Raw genomic sequence first — 10,743 nt, forward strand, 5'->3', positions numbered from 1 at the left:
GGGGGAAAAAAAAAAAAAAAAAAAAAGAGCAAACAGACAAAAAAAGCAGAAACAAAAAAAAACGAAATAAGAGCCCCTCCAAAAAAAAAGCACTTTTTTTCCTTTCCCGGAAATAAAGAGAAACGGAAAGCAGCGGCAGACCGGGGCAGCCCCGCATGGAGCGACTGCACCGCGCCCCTGCCCTGAGCTGCCCGGCCCCTTCCCGCGGGAACATGGAACGAATGAAGTCCATGCAAAGACCCGAGCCCACTCCTGCGCGGCGTCCCCCGCCTCAGCCGCCCCTCTCAGCAGTGCTTCTCCCCCCGGTTCTCTCACACACCAATAACCACAGGGATGGAGCCCGCTGCACCTGCACTGAGTGTGAGCAGCGCTGCTCTGCACGGGAAGTGGAAGGAAAAAAAGAAATAGAGAGAGAGAGAAGATCATTAATAATAATTTTAAAAGGAAGCAAACAAGAACAACAAGCCGTGCTGGGATGGACCCCTACAGGCTCCCCGCCCGCTGCCTCGCACACGCCCTTGGACTCCTGGACTTTGTCGGCTCCCTGGGCTTGCGCTGCCCCTGGGCTGCGCGGTGCGAGCGCGTTTGAAAATAGCACGCAGGGCTCTGCGGCCCCGGCTCTCGCCCTGTGCCCCGCCGGCTGAGAGACGCGACGGGGGTACGGGGGTCGGCTCCGGGTGGTGCGCTGTGGGGGTGGGGGCGATGGGAGTCCCCGCTCGGTTCTGTCCGCAGGAGAGGGGCTCGGACTCAGCGACAGGCAGTGCGGTGCCCCCGCAGCCCCGCGCACCGCGGCGGCTGTGCAGCAGTAGGGCCGGGGCTGGAGGTATCTCCCGGAAAAGAAATGCTCCGCTTCTGCTGGCAGCAAACGTCTGCGGTCGGCAGGGCCTGAAAGGGCTGTGCACGGGGCTGCGGCTCAGGGAGCTGGAGGGGACTCCAAACAATACCACAGTGCCGTTCTTCCAACGAGCAGCTCCGCGGTACGACCCCGGATTTGTATCTGACAGCCACTGGGACGAGGGCACCGCAGAGCCACGGCTGCAGGAAGAGGGCATCCCCGGCCCGCAGCATCCCCAGGGCCGTGCCGTGCTCTGCGGGCGGCGAGCGGCCGACACGCACGGAGCGGGGAGAAATGCTGCGGAGCGGCGTAAATCTGAGTTTTGGGGCCTTTAGAGGGTCGCTGCTGCTTTCCCTCAGGTGGTGAGGTCATGGATTTTTTTTCTGTCTGGTTCACAGACCTCGGAAGTGAAAGGGCAATTCCCCTGCCCCGCGGCGCTCTCGCAGCTCACAGCCCCGGCTCGGGGCCTCCCGGGAGCGGAGCGCCGGCAGAGCCTTTCCCCTCGGCACTGCCCGCACCGGGACCGGGCAGCCCATTCCCAGGAGGCGACGCAGTGCGGTGCGGGGCGGGCGGGGGCAGAGGGCCGCGCAGAGCCCTGAGCCTCGGCAGCACACCTCGTGTCTTTTGCGTTGTGTCACCTCCGGGCCACACAGCAGCGCCCATCCCGGCCGACCGGGGGACGCCGGTGCTCTTCTGCCCCTGGGCAGCAAGCGGGGCGCGTTTTGCTGCCGCACAAATATCCATCTCTCCCGAGAGTGCCTCAGGCTCCCTATTCTGTCTGTTTTTTTTCACTTTACAACACCACTGCGGGAGAACGGCAGGCCGCCTAGATCGAACGGACCCCCGGGACGAGTTTGCCCATGACCGGAGCCAGAGCGGGTGGTGCGATCCGGACTGTCCCGGGCACTCCGTGCCGTGACGGCCGCTACCCTCAGGGCACAGAGTGCGGGCAGCCCAGGGTGGAGATGGGGCGGGGAGGGACAACCCACGGCAGTGCTGTCCCGTGCAGGAAAGCCCCAGGCAGGAGCTCGTCGGCCCCGTCGGACAGCGGTGCCACCACCGGGGGCTGATGGTGGGAGATGCGACGTTAGGGCAGCAGTTAGATCCCGCAGCGAGGCTGCAGCTGGCAACACGGCAGGTTTTGTTCTTAAGAGTATGAGAGAAGGGCAGGAAATGCCGCGACTTCTCCTTTTTGGTCAGTGTGCATTACTGCTTCTGTTCTGCCCTCACCCAGAGCTGTTATGCTCACTCCGAGCGGTGCTCGTGTCTACCCGCCCTGCTGCAGCAGCTCTGCTGCCTGGCAGTGGGGAAGAGAAAGCTCATGGCACGACGACTGCGTGTGTTGCACCTCCATGGTACCTCTGCTGCCTGCACCGCATCTTGCACTGCCTTCAGCCCACAGCATGCAGCAGCCAGGGTCAGCATTCCCAGAGGGATGCCTGTGCCAGAGCAGAAACCTCTGTCCCAGTCCATCGGTGCTGCAGGGTCTGTGTTAGCTCTTATCAGAGCATCACAAAAATGTCAGATTGATGCCTCCACTTTCCAGATCACCAGAAGATACAGATTGAAGGGCAGGAAGGTGTGCCACCGAGCAGTCTACTTCCATTAGCTGCCAGCAACAAGGGTAGTATGGCTGATGTCAGCCCCCTGTCAATGTGAATGTGCTTGGAAACGCACACAGAGGAAGGGAGGTCAGGAAACCCAGGGGTCTGTGGGGCCCAAGGGAGATGCACCTAAGCGCTGCCCAGAGGACCCGGGTCCTCCCTGCTTGATGTTTCATAATAAGAAACCTATTCTCTTCTGCAGACTGACAAAAGGCTGCTGGGCTTCAGCCTCAACCACGTAACACATAACACATATCAGACACCCGGACAGGATAGGCATCAGGCAGCTCCCAGTGCAGGATCCCAACAAGCATCCCTCACTGCCTGGGTGATGCGTCAGTAGTCACAGGTCTCCATCAGCGTGCTGCCATGTACATACACAGATGCAGGGGTGAACCTCAGCTGCCAAAAATTCTTCATCTCAATATATTTCACACCCAACCAGACAAAGAGCTCGGAACATTTCCCAGAGGACATTCAGAGGCAAAACACAGCATGTGCCCCCGGCAGGTTCTCCCCAACACCTCTGCTGTCCCACAGGAGAGCCGCGGCTCCCACAGCTCCAGCAGCCAACTTCAGACCTCCTCAGGGTGTGTTTTCACCCACTTCGCACAGCCCTGCGCGGCACGGCCACTCCCTCATGCGTGTTGGTAAGAGGGGCAGAGGCCAGCGGGGATGAATACATTCGTACATTTTCAAGCTCTTCTGTTGTAACCAGAAGTTCCTCCGTGCCCAGCAGTCCTGGTACAACAGCCGTCAGCTCTGTGTTTGGCAGGCTCTGGCTGGCTCGGTGCCTGGAACATCAGGCTCCTCTGATGGGTGCTGCTGCTGGGCCGGGGGCAGGAGAGCGACCTGCCCTAGCAGGATGTGCCCGAGGCATCAGGCGGCCACACTTGTTCAGTGCCACAAAAAACAGCCTGGGTGTTTGCCGTCAGCGTGGTGGAGCAGAGGCGCTTTGGCCAGAGAGGCCGATGCTCCCCAGTTTCCTATTCCTGCTCAAAGATACCCCCCAGATGCCTCCCCAGATCCCACGGGCAGCTCCCGTCCCCTCGTTGCTCCGCTCTGCGTTCCCATTGCTGTGAGCTCGACGTGAAGCCGGGCCGTGCCCTACACAGTGACACCACCCGCCGTGCCGGGGGCCCGCCGTGCCCCCGCAGAGCTCCGTGCGGGACGCAAACAGCCGTTCGAGGCCGTTGGTGTGGGGCAGCTTCAGCCCTGCGTCCCGCTGAGAGCAGTTACCACAAGAGATTGTTTTTTCCCCTTCTGGGGGTATTTTTGGCGCACTGTCTCTTTCTTTATTTGCATTGCTCTAATTCGGGCGCGGGGCTCTCGGAGCAGGTGATGCTCTTCTCGTTGTCGCCGCGCGGTGAATTGTGGCTAAAGGAGGCTCTGAGGGCAGCGCGGGATCTGTCATTAACTCCCGACGCCGCTCACCCCCAATTACACCGCTGCGTGAGGATCATTAGGTGTGAAATACAAAAAGGTGGCACTGTAATTGAAACCTTTTTTCTTTTGTCTTAGTTAAATTCTGAAATCAATAAGAAGGAAATTAAAGAAGAGCCGTGCGATAGCTCTCGGCCCATTTGCTCGACAGAGAGCCCTAATCGCCGTGAAGAGCCACTTACAACTCTTTCTTAGGAAGGGAAACCGGAGGGCTTCCGAGCGCGGCCGGGCGCGTTCCGACGGCACTGAGGGCTGGGAACGCAGAGCTCCCGGCGCCGGGAATGGGGCCCGGGGCGGCCATCCCCGCACGGAGCACCGCGCGGAGGGCCGGAGCGCTCCGCACAGCACCGCCCCCAACACCGCACCGCGTCCGCTGAGCACACGTGTCTGTCCCTGAGTCTGTCCCTGAGTCTGTCCCTGAGTCTGTCCCTGCGTCTGTCCCTGTGTCTGTGCCGCGCCTGGCAGGACACGCTCTGATAGAAGCTGACCTCGGGGCTTCCAGCAGCTCCGCCGCCGGGCACAGAGGGTTCTTTTTACTCCTTGCTTCCTGGTGGGCACAGTGTTACTCGCCCCCAAAAGCGGAGATCGGTAACGACGCCGTTCCTGGGCGGGTGCCTCCATTCCCCTCCGTGCAGTCCGGGCAGCGCTTCCCAGTGCTGCTCAGCCTCTGCTCTGCCTGCCGGGACGGCATGGCCGCATTTGCAGCACGGCAGCGGGAGACGGCAAAGTGCGTGGGTGCGACCTGCTGCTTTCATGGCTTTGTTGCCCTCTATTTTACGCTTGAGTGAAAAATGCTGGAATAGGAGCTGGCTGCTTATACACCTGAACTGCAGCGCATTTTCAGCCGCTCCGTGCAGGCCAGGCAGGCGCGGGTGCCCACGCGAGGGAGGCTCTGCCCCGAGCTGAGAGGGGGCAGAGCGGCTGCCAAGGGGCGGGGGGAGGACTGAGACCCGAGGCTCGCCAGGCGGTGTCACGCTTTGCCATGCTTCCCCTCTTTCCCCCCCCGCTCACAGCCCCGTCCTTAGGATCCAGGAGGAGCTCCCGGGCTGCCGGCTGCGCTCGGACGCAGCAGCATCTACTGTGCCTCCGTAGCAGCTTCGTCTGCCGTTGCCCAGCGCCGGCACTGCGACGCGCGGAAGGCTGAGTGCAGCCCCCGGCCCAGCTTCCAGTGCACGGCTGACGTTCGGCAGTCGGGCAGAAGAAGGGCTCTTCTGCTTGCTGCTTTTGCGATCAGCGCACCGCGAGTGATTTAAGAACAGAGCTGCGCGTGTACATCAGATATCATTTGAAGTAATGAGTGTATTCTCCTAATCTTCCCCATGGCAGCCTAACAACCCATTTCCAATATCATGCATAATAATTAATTTGTTTTCCTTACAGTAATAAGATTAACAACTTCACATTTACACAGAGTACTGAGTTACGTTCGAATAAAATAAGTTCTAATGAGAAAAATTGAAAGTGGCAGCGAATCGATGTTCCACACCGCAGTTGGGTTGTGTGTGTTTGTCTACCTTTTCTGCCTGTGTTTTTTGTCAAGATTCCAGTGTAAACAAGATAATTTCTTTCGTGTTGGGTTAGCCTGGGTAAATATGTTTAATGAACAACAAATGCGTTGTAAACATTGAAATAAACCTAAATACCTCGGAAAACATCCTGGAAACTCCGTGGCACTGCAGCAGGAGAAGCCATGTGAATTCACGTCACCTGAGAGCCAATGCTGTGCAGATTGGCATCGAGGCAACCCCAAACGTTTTACCTTAGGACTCCACATGCATAGCACCTATACATCACAGGAGCCCTTTCAGGTCAACGGTGCCTGAGCATCTGTGCTTCTATAAGAGAAATCACTGCAACAACAGTGCAAAATTGGTGAATTACAGATAAGTGAGACAAAGATTGGAAAGATGTTTGATTCTTTGGTTCTCGGACAAGGCAGTGCTGAAACAAACCACAGCAGCTGTCCAACCCCAAAGCTCTGGGATGTAGCCCTGCCATCTGCATCCCATTCCAGCCCACGCCATTCTCAGCAGCACTGCCATGACCAGAGCACTCCTGCACCTCCAGCATTTCGCTACTAACATGCAGAGCACGTCTTCCTGCTCATAGGGAACACCACCACAGGCGCAACAGATCTCCATCTTGCCTTGCAACCTGCTCAGCTCTGCCTGCTGTCACGAGGGCTGGAAGACACCAACACAGCTCTCATGGGCAGCGAAGGCACTTCCTTCAGCAGCGCCAGCAGAGCACATTGCTACATCCTCAGGAGGAGACAAGGGCTGTCCCCCAGCACGCCCCAGCAGGAGCAGCTCTGTCAGGGGCCTCTTACCACTTTTCCACTGAACAGCAGGAGAAAGATTCACTTCCTTACCCTTTAGATCCTGAGTGGCCTACATGAGCACCCCTCTCTCCTCTGTGATTTAGGTTAGATGTTACAAAGGAATTCCTTACTCAGAGGGTGGTGAGGCAGTGGCCCTGCTGCCCAGAGAAACCGCGGGTGCCCCATTCCTGAAGGCATTCAAGGCCAGGCTGGTTGGGTCCTGGGCAGCCGGAGCTGGTGGGAGCAGCCAGACCACAGCATGGGGTGGAGCTGCGAGGTTCTGTGCAACCCAACCGTTCTGTGCTTCTATGACCTCTGAGGACCCCTCCAACACAAGTCATGGTATAGTTGTATGACTCCATGGTTTTCATCTCAAGAAGCTTCTTCCCTCCTCCTGTGTTAAAGTTCTGACTTCCCTCCTGCATGGTGAACGGTTCACAGCAGATGGACTACAGCAGGATGCCAGGCTGCATTCACACCAGTCTGGCTGTGGACATCTCCAGCACTGCTGCGTGGCCCCGTTCCACTCCCAAGGGGCAGCTCTGCCCCTGCTGCAGGCGGCTGCTGAAGCTGCAGATGAAGTGGCGGAAGAGGAGCGGAGCAGCTCCAGAGGAGGTAAGCCCATGGGTTCTGTCTGCCACCCAGCAGTCACAGGGCAGCTGCCGACAGCTCGTTCGTGTCGCTTCCAGGGCCACGCATGCCTCCCTGCCTAATTATCGGCAGTTTTAGCTCCACCGCCCGGCTGAGCACGGCCGTCACTTCCCACTGTGAGGTCTTCACTGCTCACCACCTTACCAGCTTCTAAAAGTTTTGGCAGAGATCTCTCAAACTACGTGCATCACTCAAGGAAAGGTTTTCTTTTGTTTGTTTGTTTGTTTTTCTTCTCATTTCATTTTTTCTTTTCCTTCTGAGAAACCTTTGATAAAAATCATTGTTCCTCAAAAAATGGCAGTCATTGCTGCACTCCCAGCACAGTTGTACTTTTTTTTTTCCAAAATTGCCTTTCTTAGGAGCAGTGCTTTAAGCAGGTTTTCCCTGAGAACGTTGCACTACTGTTTTCCCCTGCAGAAAGCCATGCGTGCCGCGCACTGCTCACTGATGTATGAGCAGCGGAGGTGGGCCACAGGCTCTCAGAGCGGGATTTCCCTCTATATTTGGCCACAGATATCTTTCTTCTGCTTCCTTCCTATCTCAGCCCTGCGTGTGTCATTTTCATAAGCTCAGCATGTCCATTTCAACTGCTCTGCACACAGGCCACCCTCAGAAGGTGTTCCCCTCTTCCTTGGCTTTTGCCTCCCAGAGGAAGCAGTGCTGTGTGGGTCAGTTCAGTTCGCACATCTTCCTGATAGCTGGCAGTAACCCCGCAACTGCCGCATTCCTTACACACGACGTGAGGTGCCTCGTGCCCAGGCAGTCGGCCCCGCCACGTGGGGACATCCCGAAGGGCAGCAGCAGAAGGCATGGGGTTCATCTCCAGAGAACTGCCCTTCTGCTGGAGGGAGCAGATGTTCCTCTGGGCATCTCCCACCGGCGCCCCTCTTCCACTCCCTTCCCTCGTTCCACGCAGCTCCACGCGTTACCACGCTCCCGGAGGGTCGCAGCGTGCGGACGGCTGCCCCGACCCCGCGAGTAGGAGCGATTCGGCCGAGCACGGCCGCTCCGTGCAGGCGCTGCTCTTTGGCAGGGCGTTGGGCGCAGGGATGAGGCGCAGCAGCGCGGCACGGCGCCCGCCCCACCGCTCCTATCGGGGAGAAAAGCAAAGAAGGGGCGCGGGGCTGCGGGACGCCCCACGGCTGAAGTTTCCGCAGGGCCGTTCGCAGATGTTTCGGCTGTCACATCTGCACGTGGCGCAGCTCGGAGCGGGATTGTTTCACCCGCCCGGATGTACCGGCCGTGCCCGGCGAGGTGAGTGGCGGGCACGGGGCTGCCGCAGCCCGGCACCGAGCGCTGCGGACACCGGCGGGTGTGCGGACGCCGCGCTGGGGGAGCGGAGCTGCCGGGTGCGCCGATCCGAGCGCAGTCCGGGCAGCGCGGGGCTGACGGCTCCCCGCAGGGCCACCCCGTGCCCGGCACCCGGCAGCGCAGCCCTTGCCTCTGCGCACATCCTGTGCCCAGCCCGGCCCTCCTCACACCCTGCCCTTGGGAACCAGGCAGGACTACTGAGGGACCCGCGCCGCTCCGCCTATCCGAACGGAGCCCCGGTGTCGGGAGCCCGCGTTCATTTCCCGAGCCCCTCTCCGCTGTAGCAGAGCCTGAGGTCCCCGCTGGGACTCCTCCTCGGCGTGCTGCCCGCCCTGCGCTCCTGCAACAGCCTCTGCTCGGGAGTGGCACGTCTAGCAAGTGAGCACTGAGCTTTGTTCAGGTGTCAGTGCGGGACCTCTGCCTCTCCTGTAACCCACGGGATACGCACAGGTTCTCTCGCCAGTAGCCTTACATGGGGCTGCCATGTCCCTCTCTACCCATCTGCTCTCACATCTGCCCCTTGTTCTGCATCGTGGCTTTTGCAGCTGAAGAGCATGGTACAATGCCAGAGCCACGCAGCAGGCTCCACACACACCGGCAACACACACAAGCAGCATCCAGACCATTGCCTCAGCATCCACCACTGTACTCAGCACAGTGTGAGCGTGGCAACAGATGATGGTTTGCCTTGCTCCAGAAGCAGCTACAGCACCTGCTGGGAAGGTGCCTGATATCAGTGGTTACATATGGGAAGAGGAAAAGCTGCTCAACTAGATGTAAAGTGTGTCTACCCAGGGCGTGCACAAGGGGATGGCTTCTCCTGGAGGCATGCTCCAGCAAGTGAACTTATGGCAATTCTCCCAATTACTGAAAGAGATGATGCAGAAACTGATGCAGTTTGCAGAGTGGGAAAGAGGCAAACACGATGACAGATCGCTGGTACATGGGGATACGGATTGCTTGGTCAACTGAGCAAGAGCAGGGCTGCAGACAGGCTGCACTCTTTTCAGTGGGTGCTGCCAAGAGAAGGGAAGGCAGGAGCTGTGCTGCTGCCATGCTGATGGGTCACACCACTGCAGGACAGCGTGCTGGGCACACAGAGCTTGCAGCACATCTTCCCTGGGCTCAGACTGCCTCTGAATCTGCAGTGATACCTTAGTTTGAAGATAGGACCTGACACCCACTGGCTGCTAACAAGTAAATAAAAGTCCTCCGTTCAATTTCGTACACAATTACACTCACAAAATAAGAAGGAAAAATAAGCTTACATTAAGCACTGGCGCACATATTTTCAGGCAGAAGTGACAATGTAACAATGTGGATTTGCCCTCAGAGTGTCAGAGTCTAATGAAGTAAGAGAAATCCTGCAGAGCACCACAACAGATTTCTCCCTATCAGGATTAACTTCTTACTCCTGGTTGGAAAAACAAACATTTCCTTCAGTCAGTGCAAGTTGCCCATTAGCTCTGCCATGCCCTCTTACACTAACTTCATGGGTTATTTTCTCCTCTGCTGGCCTGCTTCTGATGACAACACGTATGTATCTAAGTGTGCCATGCAATTGGCCAGAAGTCTCTGAGATCTTAGCAATGACAAGCCACACCAAAGGTCCAGTGTGTCCTTTCGTCCCAGGCAAAACAATTTGTGCTCACATTTATGTCTGTTGCTGGGCCTGGTGAAGAAGATCTTCAGCCCCATGGAGTGCACTGGAGGGAAACCTGTGGTTATAAAGCCAATCACGGTCACTGATGCTTGTAGAGAAAGGCTGTCTTGCCCATTGCTTCCTGGGCCAAACGTGCAAGACAGCAATCTTGTTGCAGTCACAGAGCACTGCTTAAGCAGCTGCCAAAGCTATTTGGCCTTGATTCATTTCCCAAAAGAGACTCATTCTCATATTTTGCATTATATTGATATCAGCAACAGAACTGAGGTTCTGCAAGCAGATGATTTTCATCTGCTCCCATCCCTTTTGATGGTCGGTGACACTGGAGGCACAGCACCTGTGTAAAGGCTTCACTTCCTGGATATGTCCTGGTGTGCCCTGTGGACTCAGCCACAGAGGCTTGGCTGAACTCCTGGTTGCTGCATTTTGCAGCCAGACCAACACTCAGGCAGGATTCTGAGCAGAAAGGAAGGGGAGAGAAACAAAGTGGTGTCCCCAGGGCAACACCTCTGCAGTCTTCCACGAGACTTTCCTTACAAGTCCCTGCTGAACCCCTACCTGAAGAATCACAACCTGTGAGCTGTGGATGTGCACTTGGATGGGGGCTGCTCGTTCATCTGCTCAGAAGACCATGGCAGACCTTGCTCTGGTTGTGATGGGGTTCGGATTGGGCTGCAGACAGAGAGTCCCAGTGCCCTTGGAATTGGTCTTTCACGCGGACCATGTGGCCAAGCAGAAGCTATGTACACTGTTGTCAGACATCTGGTTGAAAGATGGGAATTTTGGAACATAACACACAGCCACATCATAACCATAAAGCAGCCTCAGAAGTCTTCTAGCATTTTACTGAGTCCACAGCATTCTAAATTTGCTCCTGAACTGTCTTTAGGAGTATGTTCTGTGCTTACAACCAAAG

This window comes from Tetrao urogallus, assembly GCF_951394365.1.
Source record: "Tetrao urogallus genome assembly, chromosome: Z".
Lineage (NCBI taxonomy): Eukaryota > Metazoa > Chordata > Aves > Galliformes > Phasianidae > Tetrao > Tetrao urogallus.